General features: G+C 40.8%; 1 protein-coding gene across 3 annotated transcripts in view; it reads right to left on the bottom strand.

Moving 5' to 3' along the window:
- Window positions 1-13,609, bottom strand: part of alpha-Man-IIb (alpha-Mannosidase class II b) — a 1,285,879-nt gene that overhangs the window by 1,221,525 nt on the left and 50,745 nt on the right. For 2 of the 3 annotated variants that reach the window (XM_071663884.1, XM_071663880.1), the window contains exon 2: window positions 9,099-9,136. The exons of the other annotated variant lie outside the window; for it this stretch is intronic. The gene's annotated coding sequence lies outside the window, so the exon portion shown is untranslated. The remainder of the gene's footprint in view (window positions 1-9,098; window positions 9,137-13,609) is intronic. 3 annotated transcript variants of the gene reach the window in all.

Here is a 13,609-nt window from a genome sequence, read left to right as displayed (position 1 = left end):
TATGTATATTTGCGTGTGTGGACGTATGTATATACATGTGTATGGGGGTGGGTTGGGCCATTTCTTTCGTCTGTTTCCTTGCGCTACCTCACAAACGCGGGAGACAGCGACAAAAAAAAAAAATATATATATATATATATTTTTTTTTATATATTTATTATACTTTGTCGCTGTCTCCCGCGTTTGCGATATATATATATATATATATATATATATATATATATATATATATATATATATATATATATATATATATATATATTGGAAAGGATCACAATTTAGCGCGTGATAAAGTATATTTCTATGAGTCCACGGGGAAATGAAACACGGTAAGTTCCCAAGTGCACTTTCGTGAAATAATCACATCAGGGGAGATACAAGAAAGAAATATAAGTCAGTTGATAAACGCAAAGAAGGAATCAATCTAGTTGCTCTTTGCTGCACTGTTTCCAATTCAAGAGCATCTTTGCATATTCGAGATGTAGTCCAACTAGACTTAGGTATAGTGGCAATATCACATCCTTGCTTTTGTACATAAAGTTTCTGTTAATAAATTCTAATATCCTATTTGCTTTCTTGGCAGCTTCATTGTAATGCTGGGAGGCTTTGAATTTACTGGAAACAGTCACCACTAGATCTCTCACAGTAAGGGTATCCTTTATCTTGTGGCCCATCAGTTCATAACAACTTTTCTTGAGGTTTCCTACTTGTAACAGGTGACATTTATTGAATGTAAATGGTATTCATAAACTTAAGTCTATCTTTTTCAGTTAATAATGTGGCATTGCTGATCTTTGCCCTAATCATTACTGTTAATATAGATATTGAAAAGTACAGGGCCAAGTACAGATCCCTGGGGACCCCACTAGTGGTCACCCCCAAATCCCTGGGGACCCCCCCCCCCCCGCCACTAGCAATGGATGGCCACAGTGACGACTCACCATTAATTACGATTCTCTGCCTCCTATCACGCAACCACGCTTCTATTCAATATCCTAAGCAATCAGCAATCCCTAAGGCCCGGACTTTATGTATCAGTTTAACGCGGATGACTTTGTCGAATGCTTTCTGGAAGTCCAGAAATGTTATATCTTTTGCTTTTGTCTTGTCGTAAGTAATGGATAATCTATAATAAAATTCAAGGAGGCTTGTAAGGCATGATCTGCGCCTTCTATAACCATGCTTTGTATCATTAATCAGGCTGTGTTGTTCCAAGAACGCTACGATTTTATCTCTAATAATCGACTACAATTTAAAAATATAAATAATATACAACCTCTTAACTTACTGATCATAACTGGTTGTTGTATATCAGGCTGTGACCAACGCCTCTATGGTAAAGAGCTCAGTTCCCAAGGAACTGTACTGCACCTCCACTGTCATTCTCACATGTGAGAGACGCAAACACAAACTGAAGTTTCATATAATCCTTAAGCGATAATACCAGAGTAAAGATGGAAATCTGATGAATAGACGTCATAGAAAATTACAACTCTATGCTGTAAATCAAATATTCAGGAGAGTCATTGTGGTGGAAAAATTAATGACTCCGTTACATGGGGGAAATACAGAAAGAAAAAGCAGTAAAGACTGCCCTACATAAACGAATACTATCACATCAAGAAAGAACTCTGGAGTAACGGTGTATAATAACTAGCTTCAGCTTGAAAGTAACAACTACCTCCAAAATCATACCTGGAAGGTTTTTAGGGACCTTACAGACAAGAGATGTACAAACCATGAAGACGCTATTCATGGCTATACTCTTTCGACTAGAATATGCCTACAACGTCCTTCTCGGAGGGCAACACAGCAGTTAAAAGTGTGCAAACGTCTTTCATAACCCACGTTGACACTGTCAAGCATGTGAACTACTGGAAATAACGGAAACCAATGAGGTTGCATTCCCGCGAAAGCAAACGTGAGAGATGTATCATTAATTATTCTACGACAATCTTGAAAGAATGGTTCTAGAAAAGCGCTCGAAAAATTATTTCCTACCGGTACAACAGGTGAGGGAAACCGAAATACTGTCACTGAAGTGGAAAGGTTCAGTTATACAAGAGCAAACATACGAAACATCAGAGGCCTAAAATCATTTAATGCAATGCCTAAAGTCGTTCGAAACCTGATGGACTGTTCAGCGTAGAAATTTGATAATGTCCAGAACATGACCCTACAAAATGCACCAGACTAGCCGGACTGTGGTGGTTACGTAGGCATAAGGGTCAATGGCGTCTAGCAGCCTGGCTGACCAAGGATGAACTCGAAAGCCTTGTCGAAGATCAGACTTTAGGGGGATATAGACCTCCGAAGCCACAGTAAGGTAAACGTAAGATAAGTTAAGGTTAGGTACGGGAGCTGGCTGTAGGGGTAGAGAACCCTCAAAACAGTCTAAAGGTTTTATATGAAGTAAGGTAAAGCAACTAACAACTGTACGCCTAAATCCGCCCGGGAGAAAGTTTCATTGGCGTCCATCGATAATTAGCATCCCGAATTCCTGCTTACTCTCACCCAGGTATTGCGATACAGGGAGGGACAGAGTGAAGGAGACAGAAGACTGAGGGGGAATATGAAAACAGAAAGACCGTAGGTGGGGAGATGAAGTAAGGTGGAGGAGGAAATGGTGAAGGAATGAAGGACAGAAAAGAAATAAGTTAAGCGAGAGAAGAAAGAGGAGGAGGACGAGGGGCAAGGAGGCTTGTGTTTAATTCTCGTATCTAATTGCATCGAGAGGAACAATTAGCACTAACTGCACTAAGCTGATTTCACTGATCTTACAAGAAATCCTCAAGACCCAATTATCAATGTTTGCCTTCGGTAATTACTTACGTAAATTAGTTAACATAGGATAAGACCGGCTGAGTTATTCAAATTCATGGTACTATAATGTGTCGCGGCCTCTGGAGCGAAAACTTACTGATGGTAGGACTCTGCAAAACCTAAACCTATTGCTACAATCACCATATGGCAGTTGACACTATTGCGACTATTGTGTCATCCTCATCAACTGTTGCAACTTATATGTAGCACCATACCCTACTGTTAAAACCATTATGTGGCAGTTAAACTAGTGATGTAACCATTATGTGACAGTTAAACTACTGGTGCAACCATTTTACGGCAGTTAAACTACGGTTGCAACCATTTTACGGCAGTTGAACTGGAGGTGTAACCATTATGCGGCAGTTAAACCACTAGTGCAACCATTATACGGCAACTTAACCAATTGTTGGAACCTTCATGTAGCACCATAACGCACTGCTGCAACCATTATGTGACGCATGAACCTACTGTTGCAATGATTATGGACTGTAGACACGCATCTTTATGTTTTAGGAAATACTGAATGAGAATCTGAGGCGGATAAGTAAAAGCCTTCAAAGGCGCGAACCTCATTTTACGTCAGGTGGAAAAAGTTGCACATCGCTCGACCCAGCGAAGATCTAGTAAATGTAGTAGACCTAGTTACAGCTACAGAGGGAGAGTCCTCTGTTGAAATTCACGATGAAAGCGGGAGGTGAGGAAACATCAACCACAGACACGAACACATAAAGTGACAGACGTTAATCTAAGCATAGAAGGAGGAGTAAGTGAAAACCAGGAAACGGCAAACACAGACATGTTCACAGAGAGACAAGGACACTGACTCAGGTATAGAGGGAGAGGGAGAAAGTGGGGGCCAGTAAACTTCTAGCACACACGTGAGTGGAGAAAGTCGCTGACGTCGACTCAGGTATGGAAGCTGGGAGGAAGAAAGCAAAAGCCAGGAAACTGTCAGGTCTGGCCACAGACACGAGAGATGGTGAGATACGACACAGGAAAAGAACAACAATGCCGAGGTGTGGACGAAGTCTGTAGATACTATGCAAAGGGAAATTGCATGTACAGCAAGAATGACAAATTGTGACGGGAAAAATTTAAATTCAAACACCCGAGAAAATATCTGAATTGTCAGAAGAAAAGTAAATACAGGTATGGGGAAGGACGCAGGTTCTACCATCAAGAATTGTGCAATCACAAACTATCAAACGCTGCTTGAACGAGTACTGTAACAACCACCACAAATCAAGGACAATGAGAATGTCACTCGTGCCCAGCAATATACTCGTTTTTTCTAATAACAACAAAGGGCCAAAAAGAGGCAGAGAAGAACTACCAGAGGAGGAAATTAAATTGGCTTCCCTCTTCAGAGAATGGTGAAGGAACTGAAAGCTATCTTCCAGATTAAGCAGAACAGAGCATATTAACCCACAAAAACAATACCGAGACAACAAGCCATGTAACGCTCTTCATATATGCCAGCATACAGGGACTGAAATCACAGAGAACAAATAAAATCCCATCAATAAGTTGGTTGCTAAACGAGTCAAGTGAAGTATTTGCGGCCTTTACTAAAACACGCAGACAAGAGCACATGAATAGTGAGGTACGGATTCCAAACTACAGCCTATTCAGATGCGACAGGACTAGATCATGTGGAGGGGTTGGGCTATATACAGTAGACATACTTAGAACTCCTGAACTCCTCAAATGCTGTAGTAGAAGCATTCTTTGTCACGAGTGAAAACCTAAACCAGGTCATTGCATTAATCTATAGATCACCTGATGCAATCTCGTGAATTTAAGAAAAAAATAAGAAATATGAAAATATGTCTCGACCCCTTCCGAAACCCAGTCCCAAATGTAATTGTCTTGGGAGACCTCAAACTACCACACATCAAATGGAGACAGGCAGGAAATAACATCATTGCGGAAAATATTGATACTAGAAGCAGCTCGGACGAACAGCTGCAAAAAAAAGTTAATCAGACTGTGTGAAAAGATCTCCTTCTTTAGCCAATAAATAACAAAATCAATCAGTGGAAGCACCATTCTGGACTTATCTTCACAAATAATGTGGACCAAAATCTGCTGAACTGCAAAAGGCAAACGAGGAAAAATCCTTGGGGGAAATTTCGGGTGACCTAAAACCAAGTAAGCAGTGCAGAGAAGCAGTGAAAAGAACGAACCAAATTCATGGATACCTAAATAGGGCCCTCGAATTTAAGACCAGGGAAATCATCTTTAATCTTTACGATTCATTAGTTTGCCTACATCTCGAATAATGCGTCCCATTTTGGTTCCCCTACCATAAAAGTCATAATAGAGAGTACAGTATCGAGCTACCAAGATGATTCTCAGACTGAGAAACAAATCCTGCAAGAGCAGGTTAAACGACCTGAATACATTTAGCTTAGAAAAGAGGATAAAAGGTGATCTAATACAGGTTCTTAAATCTATCAAAGGCTATGATAATCTTGATCTATGAAGCTACTTAAAACTTGATTCGTGATTTTACTCGTCGTAATGGATAAAAACTTGTGGGCAAACGATTTACCTCGAATGAGGTAAAGTACTATTTCTACAACAGGATTGTTAACATGCGGAGCGATTTGCCGGTTACACTGGTTGAAAGCAGCACTATAGATACGTTTAAAAACAGACTTGATAAGTACTTCGCTTCAAGTCCATGACCTGCATTGTTTGCACCTACACAGTCACAATGACAATTTACAGGTTATTCGCTTTGAAGTATCTGTACGCCTTCTATTTTTTACCAAACTAATATGTGAATTTCTGGTATTTTCCACCACAAACGTCCTCGAAAGGACCCAATGGTCTATTGCTCTTTGAATTCCTTTATGGTCCTTTTGTATGTGATACTACTATCTCAGTCTCTACTATCTCATCACAACCTGACTGAATTAAAAACAAGCCTGGATGCCAAACCGCCAAGTAAAAACATACGAAACAGTGGAGGTGTTTTCAGTACATTATGTTTTAACAGTAAACGGATAAACTGGGAAGATGTGATCAATGAGGTGTGTGCGACACAATGAGAAACCCTGCTGAGTACCACAAAACCGGAACCGGGACATTTTGGTGTTCCAAGCATGCAACAGATATATACCAGCGAGAAGAAAGCACAAAAGTTCTAGGTTAAAACGAGGAAGACGAGCAGTCTTCAGGATATGAAAAAGAACTGCAAACCTTCTAAAGAAGTCACATCTCAACCACCGAAGGAAAGAAAACCTATCAAGTGAACTATCGGACATAAACCATAAACAAAAAATGTCATATGAAACACAGGAAAATGTCATATGAAACACAGGAAAGGGACAAAGAAAAAGCCATAAGTGAAATAAGAATAACGCAAAATACTTTTACTCGTATTCAAAACGCAAATCAAGAACCACAAACACCAGTGACCCACTCAAAATAGAAGATAACTAGAGATGACTGCCATGAGAAGAGTGAGATTCTAATAAGGCGATATGAATTGGTGTCAGTGGATCAAAATCATTAATAATAAATAACCCAAATTTTTTTCCAAAACAGTAATCCTCCAACTGTACTCATAACAGACATCACTTTCTTAACACGACATCCAGAGGGCACACAGCCCCAGGCCCAGATTTATGGAACTCAGTCTTCATTAAGAAATGCACGTCACCTGAAACACATGCATTAAGTATCCTCTGAAGAAAAAATCTCGATTCTTCCATCATTCCTGTGAGTTTAAAACTGGCCTACATCGCCCCACTCCACAAAGACGGAAGTAAAGCAAAAAAAAAAAAAAAAAAAAAAAATATTGACCTATAGCATTAACATCGCAAATCATTAAAATCTTCGAAAGAATCCTAACAGGCAAGCTGACTGAATTTATGGAAGTGAACAATCTACATAACCCAGCACAACAGGGTTTCAGGAGGGGACGATCTTGCTTCTCTCAGTAGCTTGATCATTATGACAAGATTGTTGAAGCTCTGGAAAATAAAGATAATGTTGACGTGATTTACACAGACTTTGCAAAAGCGTGTGACAAATGTAACCATGGTGTTACTGCACATAAAATGCGAAAGACGGAAATAAATGCAAAAATTGGGAGAAAGATGTACAACCACTTAACTAACAGATCACGACACGAGTTGCAAACCATGCCATACCCAGCGCCTCCAAAGTAAAAACTCTGTACACACCAAGAAGCTGTATTTGCACCCCTTCTGTTCCTCACTCGTAACTCTGAATGTGACGCAAACACAAGCCACAGTTCCATATCATCCTTTGCATGTGACGGAAGAATAAGGATGAAAATCACATCTTTAGAAGACGCCGAAAGGGATACAAAGAGACATGACCGAAGTCTTCAACTGGGTAACCGAGAACAACATGCTTTTCACTAGAGGTGAATCTGAACTCCTATGGTAGGGGGAAAATGAAATCAAAAACAACACACAATACCGGACAGACACAGACATAATCACAAACCAGATGAATAATGATCAAACGTTCAGTAAACACAACAAAACAACGGATGTCTCATGCAGCAGGATGGCGGGCTGGATCCTGTGGACATTCAAAACATGGGAAGAAAAACCAATAATAATGATATTATTCAAGGCATTAATTCTTTCACGAATTAAATACTGCAGTATTATAACATCATCCTACAAGGCGGTCGAAATTGCGGAAAAGAAAGTGTTCAAGGATATTTCATAACTTATATTAATGTGGCAAAGGAACGTAATTACTGAGAACGACTGAAAACACTGAGGCTGTAGTCCCTGGAGCGCAGAGGGGAGAAATGAATCATCATCTTTACCAAGAAGATCCTAGAAGGAATGGTTCCCAACGTATATTCGGAAATAACATCCTACTGGTAAGACAGGTAGGGAAGGTTTTGTAAGATATTACCTCTGAAATTCAAAGGTGCCATATGCATAAAATGAGACAACACCTTAAACATCTGAGGCCCAAGACTTCAACACCTTGCCATCTACCATCAGAAACAAGACGCGATCTTTGGTGAAGTTCAAGTCACTGGACAAGTACCTGCAAAGTGTACCAGACCAGCCAGGTTGTGGCTGCTAACAACTTGGTCTACCAACGACCCAGTGCAGCAGCCTGAGGCCAACCTGGTCTGTGGGGATGAAGACCCTAAAGACTCCAAGACGTACCATATCTACTGTTGCAAGCATTCTGCGGTACCTTAACCTGCTGCTGCAACCAATATATGGTACATTAACCTACTGTTGCAACCATTATGTGGCACCTTAACCTGCAAATTCCATCCAAATGACACCAGCAACACTACAGATAATAGCAATACTGACTGTTCCCAGCACATCATCACTATTAATACATATTTTCACTCCATACTTTCTCTATTTTTCCGCTACATGCCAGTACTGGTGAATGCCTACAACACTATCAAACAGATCATTTTTGCTGTGCGCAATAATACAGGGATGGTAAACCTACTGAGAAACTTAAAACACTCCATTATCAAGTACAAGAGAGTTATGGGATATTGCTGCTTGTTTCCCTGGTCTGTAGAAACGATTGCCATGACCTGCAATAACCCTAATTTAAGAAAACCATGACTGACCTGTGGGGACCGGACCTGACCTGCCATGTATGTCCCCTCAATGACCTGTAAGGACCTGACCTGTGGGGACTCTGACCACTGTTATATTTTGATTTATAGTGGACCTTGTGATTGCTTCTGACTATCATAACATAGGGCTATTACAGTCTCGCACTAACGTAGAACATGTTTAAAACTTAACTCTTTCAGTAAGAGGGTATAACCCTTGACATGAACGGTACGTCCCTTAAGGAATACGATACGACGCCTTAGAAGGACGGTGTGAACTTGTATAAGATGATCTGCCCTTTTGACCTGATCCTTAAAACGATTAGGTCGAAGGCCTCAAGGGTCGAGCTGTTATACTTACGTGTCGTACTGTCCCACTTACGGCGTTAAAGTTAAACGTTTTTATAGAGTTGTAATGTCATACTTCCATGTACCGGAGGGTAGGTATACCCTATACCCCAGCACTATCACTAGGCATACCCGTACCGTCAACATCCCCAGCTGCACTTCTGCCATACCCACTTACTTCTCAACCCGCCCGATCTTAAATCCAGCACGACGGTATGATCCTTGGGCATGATAGTCTGACCTTTAACCTAAGTCTCAACGCTTACTTACTGCCAATAGCTGTTAACAATACTACTGTGAACTTGCACTAACATATACTGATACTACTTACAAGAGTGCTTCTACCTCCAGTTGGTCAAAATGTCCTTACTGAAAAGAAAAACAAAATATTCATTAGTTCTGACACATAAAACTAATATAGTCACTCTGTACACCCATGAAACCAAAACATTTGCATTACTCCACGCCAGTAACGTTAGAGGATGATGATAAGTGGCAGCAAAACAACCTCTACTACCTACCTACCTCCACACCTTCAGTTGTCACCAGAAAATCTCTTAAAATTAATGAAAAACCTGATTTCCATGTAATAGGAAAATTGGGAAATTATTTACAAAACGGAAGCCACCGGAAAAGAAATTCACATGAATTAATCTAAAACTTCTGCATACGTTTTTTCATCTCTTTAATAAATCTAATAACTACGCGAATCATCAGATGCCAAACGCAGCCTATATCATTCTTCATTATGCAAACACTGTAATATCTTACCTGAAAAATGTACCAATGAAATTCAAACCTAAAAGGCAAATATCTTGCTGTTATCAAAAGATCATTTTTACACAATAACTTTGAGTCATATTCCATTAAATACCATTATTCAAAAAAGTAGTATCAATAATAAACTTTAATATTCTCACAATAATCATGAAAATTACATATATGTGGGCTGTTCTGGAGCCCAACCGCGCGCGAGTCCTCAGTTATAATGAGTGAGTAGAGTTAGTATGTTAGGTTAGGTATTCACAAGGAGAACCAAGCATTGTTCACGGTAAAAGGACAGAATTCGCGGAGCCGTATATGTCTGTAATGCTCATCTGACATGGATAATTGTCATGCCTTAATTATTTTCCATTTTTTGTTCCTTGAAAATAGTGTGTTCGGTTTTCTGATATAGTTCAGGCACGTGAAGCATACGTGGTGACGCTGGTAATCTGCTTTGATGCGTCATGTCGTGGTGATGTTCATGTTGTAGTGAGACAATGTTGTAGTGGGCACTGCTGGGAGCAGTCTTCCAGTGTTACAAACTGGCACCTGAGAACGTCAGACCCGTCTAATAAAACAGACAGAAAGAACAGAACCTTTGGTTAAAGGTAAAAGAAGAGAAAAAGCCGAGCAGTTTCTAAATGAATTACATGAAGGTGTTGATAGGAAGGGGACATGGCTTATTTTGGCAATACTTCTCCGTTATGAAGATGGTGGTATGTTACTTTGCCGATACTGCTCCCTCATGAAGGTGGTGTTGCGTTACTGTGGCAATCCTGCTCCTTTATGAAGGTGGTGTTATTGTGGCAGTGCTGCTCCCTTATGATGATGATGTGTTACTGTGGCAATACTGCTCCTTTATGAAGGTGATGTGTTATTGTGGCAATACTGCTCCCTCATGAAGGTGGTGTTATTGTGGCAACACTGCTCCCTCATGAAGGGAGCAGTGCGCTACTGTGGAAATACTGCTCCATCAATGCAAATAATGACAGTGAAACACAGAAATCACACAACAAACAATGTAATACTCTGTTCATTATATAATTCGAACAATGACATTGATGGTTATCATCAGTAAATGATGAAAACAATAAGGTTTATCAGCTGTGCTAAATGTCATATCATAATGATGGTAATATCATCATAAGGTCCGGCACAAGGAAAATGTGCGGCTAAAATTGTAATATAACAAGACACAACTTCACAATGTATATTTCTATTCACGATGAAACAATAGCACGAGTCATATCAGTACTTCAGGTGGACGAAAGTTATCTCTTTCACAACAAAAATAATGCCCCGATTTTGTTGTTGTTGTTAAACTGGTAAAACGGCAGACAAAACTTGACGTTCATCATTCTTGCACTGATCTGTTGAGCTCCTCACAGTTACAGTCATATGGCCAAAGGCAACTGCACTATTTGTGACTGGCTGAATTACTGACTGGTTCATAGTGAAATGGTTACAAATTTTCATGCTCACAAAATGTAGCTAGTAGTATACACCAAATATGCTGGAGAACTGTCTAAAATATATTTGGAAATATTTTCATGGTTTTTCCACACTTACGATGGATAGCCAAGTTGATAAAACAGATGAAGCGGAAAGGAATCGAAATTTACAATCTTTTGAAACAGAAATTCATTGATTGTACACATGAGTACATTTAGCCTTAAATACAGAGGGTAGAATATATAGGCAGTACCCCAGCCTACCAGCATTTGTAAGATGCAGGAGCTCTGTCAAGGAGCTAATAGAGCAGAATAACAAATGATCATGTTAACTTTGAAATCAAATCTTGTAGACAAAGCAGCAGATAATTCAAAACTTTTCCATACATTCATTGGGAGTGAACTGTCACTTGAAGAATAGTAAATAAGACTAAAGGATTCAGGATGCTGAAAGGATGTGCGAGGAACTGTATGACAAATTCAAAAGTGTTTTGACAGTGGAAGACACTATAGCCCCAACACCAGAGTCGGAAGTATCAAATGAAGACATAAACGGAATATTTCAAGGGCTGGACCCATATATTGTTCATGGTCCTAATGAAATGTACAAAGAAATACAAAGGGATTCAAACAGCAACAGACCACTGGGTCCCTTCTAGGGTGTGTGTGATAGTGGAAGATATCAGAAAGTCACAAAGTTAGTGTAGTAAAAGTTGGATGGCATACAGAAAATTTACAGAGAATAACAAGCAAATTGTTCTTTTGAATATGAAAGGACAAATAACGAAAGTCATGAACTTGAAGGGAAGTATTCATCAAGTCGATTTTTAAACGTATCCATAGTAATGCTTTCAACCACTCTAGCTGGCAGATTGTTCCATATGCTAACAATCCAGTTGAAGAAAAATTACTTTGCCTCACTGGACTGGGGCACTGTTGTACTGAGGCAATGTTGCACTTAGGCATTGCTATACTGAGGCACTAATGCAGTGCGGCACTGCTGCACTCAAGCATTGTTATACTAAGGCATTACTGCACAGAGACACTGCTGCACTAAGGCACTGCTACATTTGGGTACTGCTGTACTGAAGCACTATGCATTGAGACACTGCTGCACTTAGACATTGCTGTACTAAGGCACTGCTGCACTTAGGCACTACCACATTTGGGTACTACTGTACTGAAGCACTATGCATTGAGACACTGCTGCACTTAGACATTGCTGTACTAAGGCACTGCTGCACTTAGGCACTACCACATTTGGGTACTACTGTACTGAAGCACTATTGCTCTGAGGCACTGCTGCACTTAGACACTGCTGTACTGAGGCACCATTGCATTGAGACATTGCTGACTTAAGCACTGTTATACTAAGGCACTGCTGCACTTAGGCACTACTGTACTAAGGCACTGCTACATCTGGGTACTGCTATTCTGAAGCACTATTGCACTGAGGCACTGCTGCACTTAGAGACTGCTGTACTGAGGCACTGCTGCACTGAGACTGCTGCACTTAGGCACTGCTGTACTAAACCACTGCTACATTTGGGTACTGCTGTACTATAGCACTATTGCATTGAGACACTGCTGCACTTATGCACTGCTGTACTGAGGCACTCCTGCACTTAGGCATTACCACATTTGGGTACCACTGTACTGAAGCACTATTGTTCTCTGGCACTACTGCACTTAGACACTGCTGCACTGAGGCACTATTGCACTGAGGCACTGCTACACTTGGGTACTGTTGTATACTAAAGCACTATTGCACTGAAGCACTGCTGCACTTAGACACTGCTGTACTGAGGCACTATTGCACCGAGGCACTACTACACTTAGGCACTGTTGTACTGAGGCACTATTGCACTGACACACTGCTGCACTTAGGCATTGCTCTACTGGGGCACTGCTACCTTTAGATACTGCTTTACTGAAGCACTATTGCAATGAGACACTACTGCACTTATGCACTGCTGTAATGAGGCACTGCTGCACTTAAGCATTACTATACTGAGGTACTACTGCACTGAGGCACTGCTGTACTAATGCACTATTGCACTGAGGCACTACTACACTTGGGTACTGTTGTACTGAAGCACTATTACACTGTCACACTGCTGCACTTAGGCACTGCTGTACTGAGGTAGTATTGCACCGAGGCACTACTACACTTAGGCACTGCTGTACTGAGGCTCTGATGCACTCAGGCACTGCTTCACTTAAGCATTGTTATACAGAGGCACTACTGCACCGAGACACTGCTGCACTTAGGCACTGCTGTACTAAGGCACTGCTACATTTGGGTACTGCTGTACTGAAGCACTATTGCACTGAGACACTACTGCACTTATGCACTGCTGTAAAGAGGCACTGCTGTACTGAGGCACTGCTGCACTTAGGCACTGCCGCTTAAGCATTGCTATACTGAGGCACTGCTGCACTTAGGCACTGCTACATTTGGGTACTGCTGTACCGAAGCACTATTGCACTGAGGTACTGCTGCACTTAGGCACTGCTGTACTGAGGCACTATTGCACTGAAGCCCTGCTACACTTGGGTTCTGTTGTACTGAAGCATTGCTGCACTGAGGCACTGCTGTACTGAGACACTACTACACTCAGACACT

Source organism: Panulirus ornatus, chromosome 8 (genome assembly GCF_036320965.1).
Source record: "Panulirus ornatus isolate Po-2019 chromosome 8, ASM3632096v1, whole genome shotgun sequence".
NCBI classification, from domain to species: Eukaryota; Metazoa; Arthropoda; class Malacostraca; order Decapoda; family Palinuridae; genus Panulirus; species Panulirus ornatus.
Note: the sequence above shows the minus strand (reverse complement) of the source record. Positions and strands in the feature narration are given on the sequence as shown.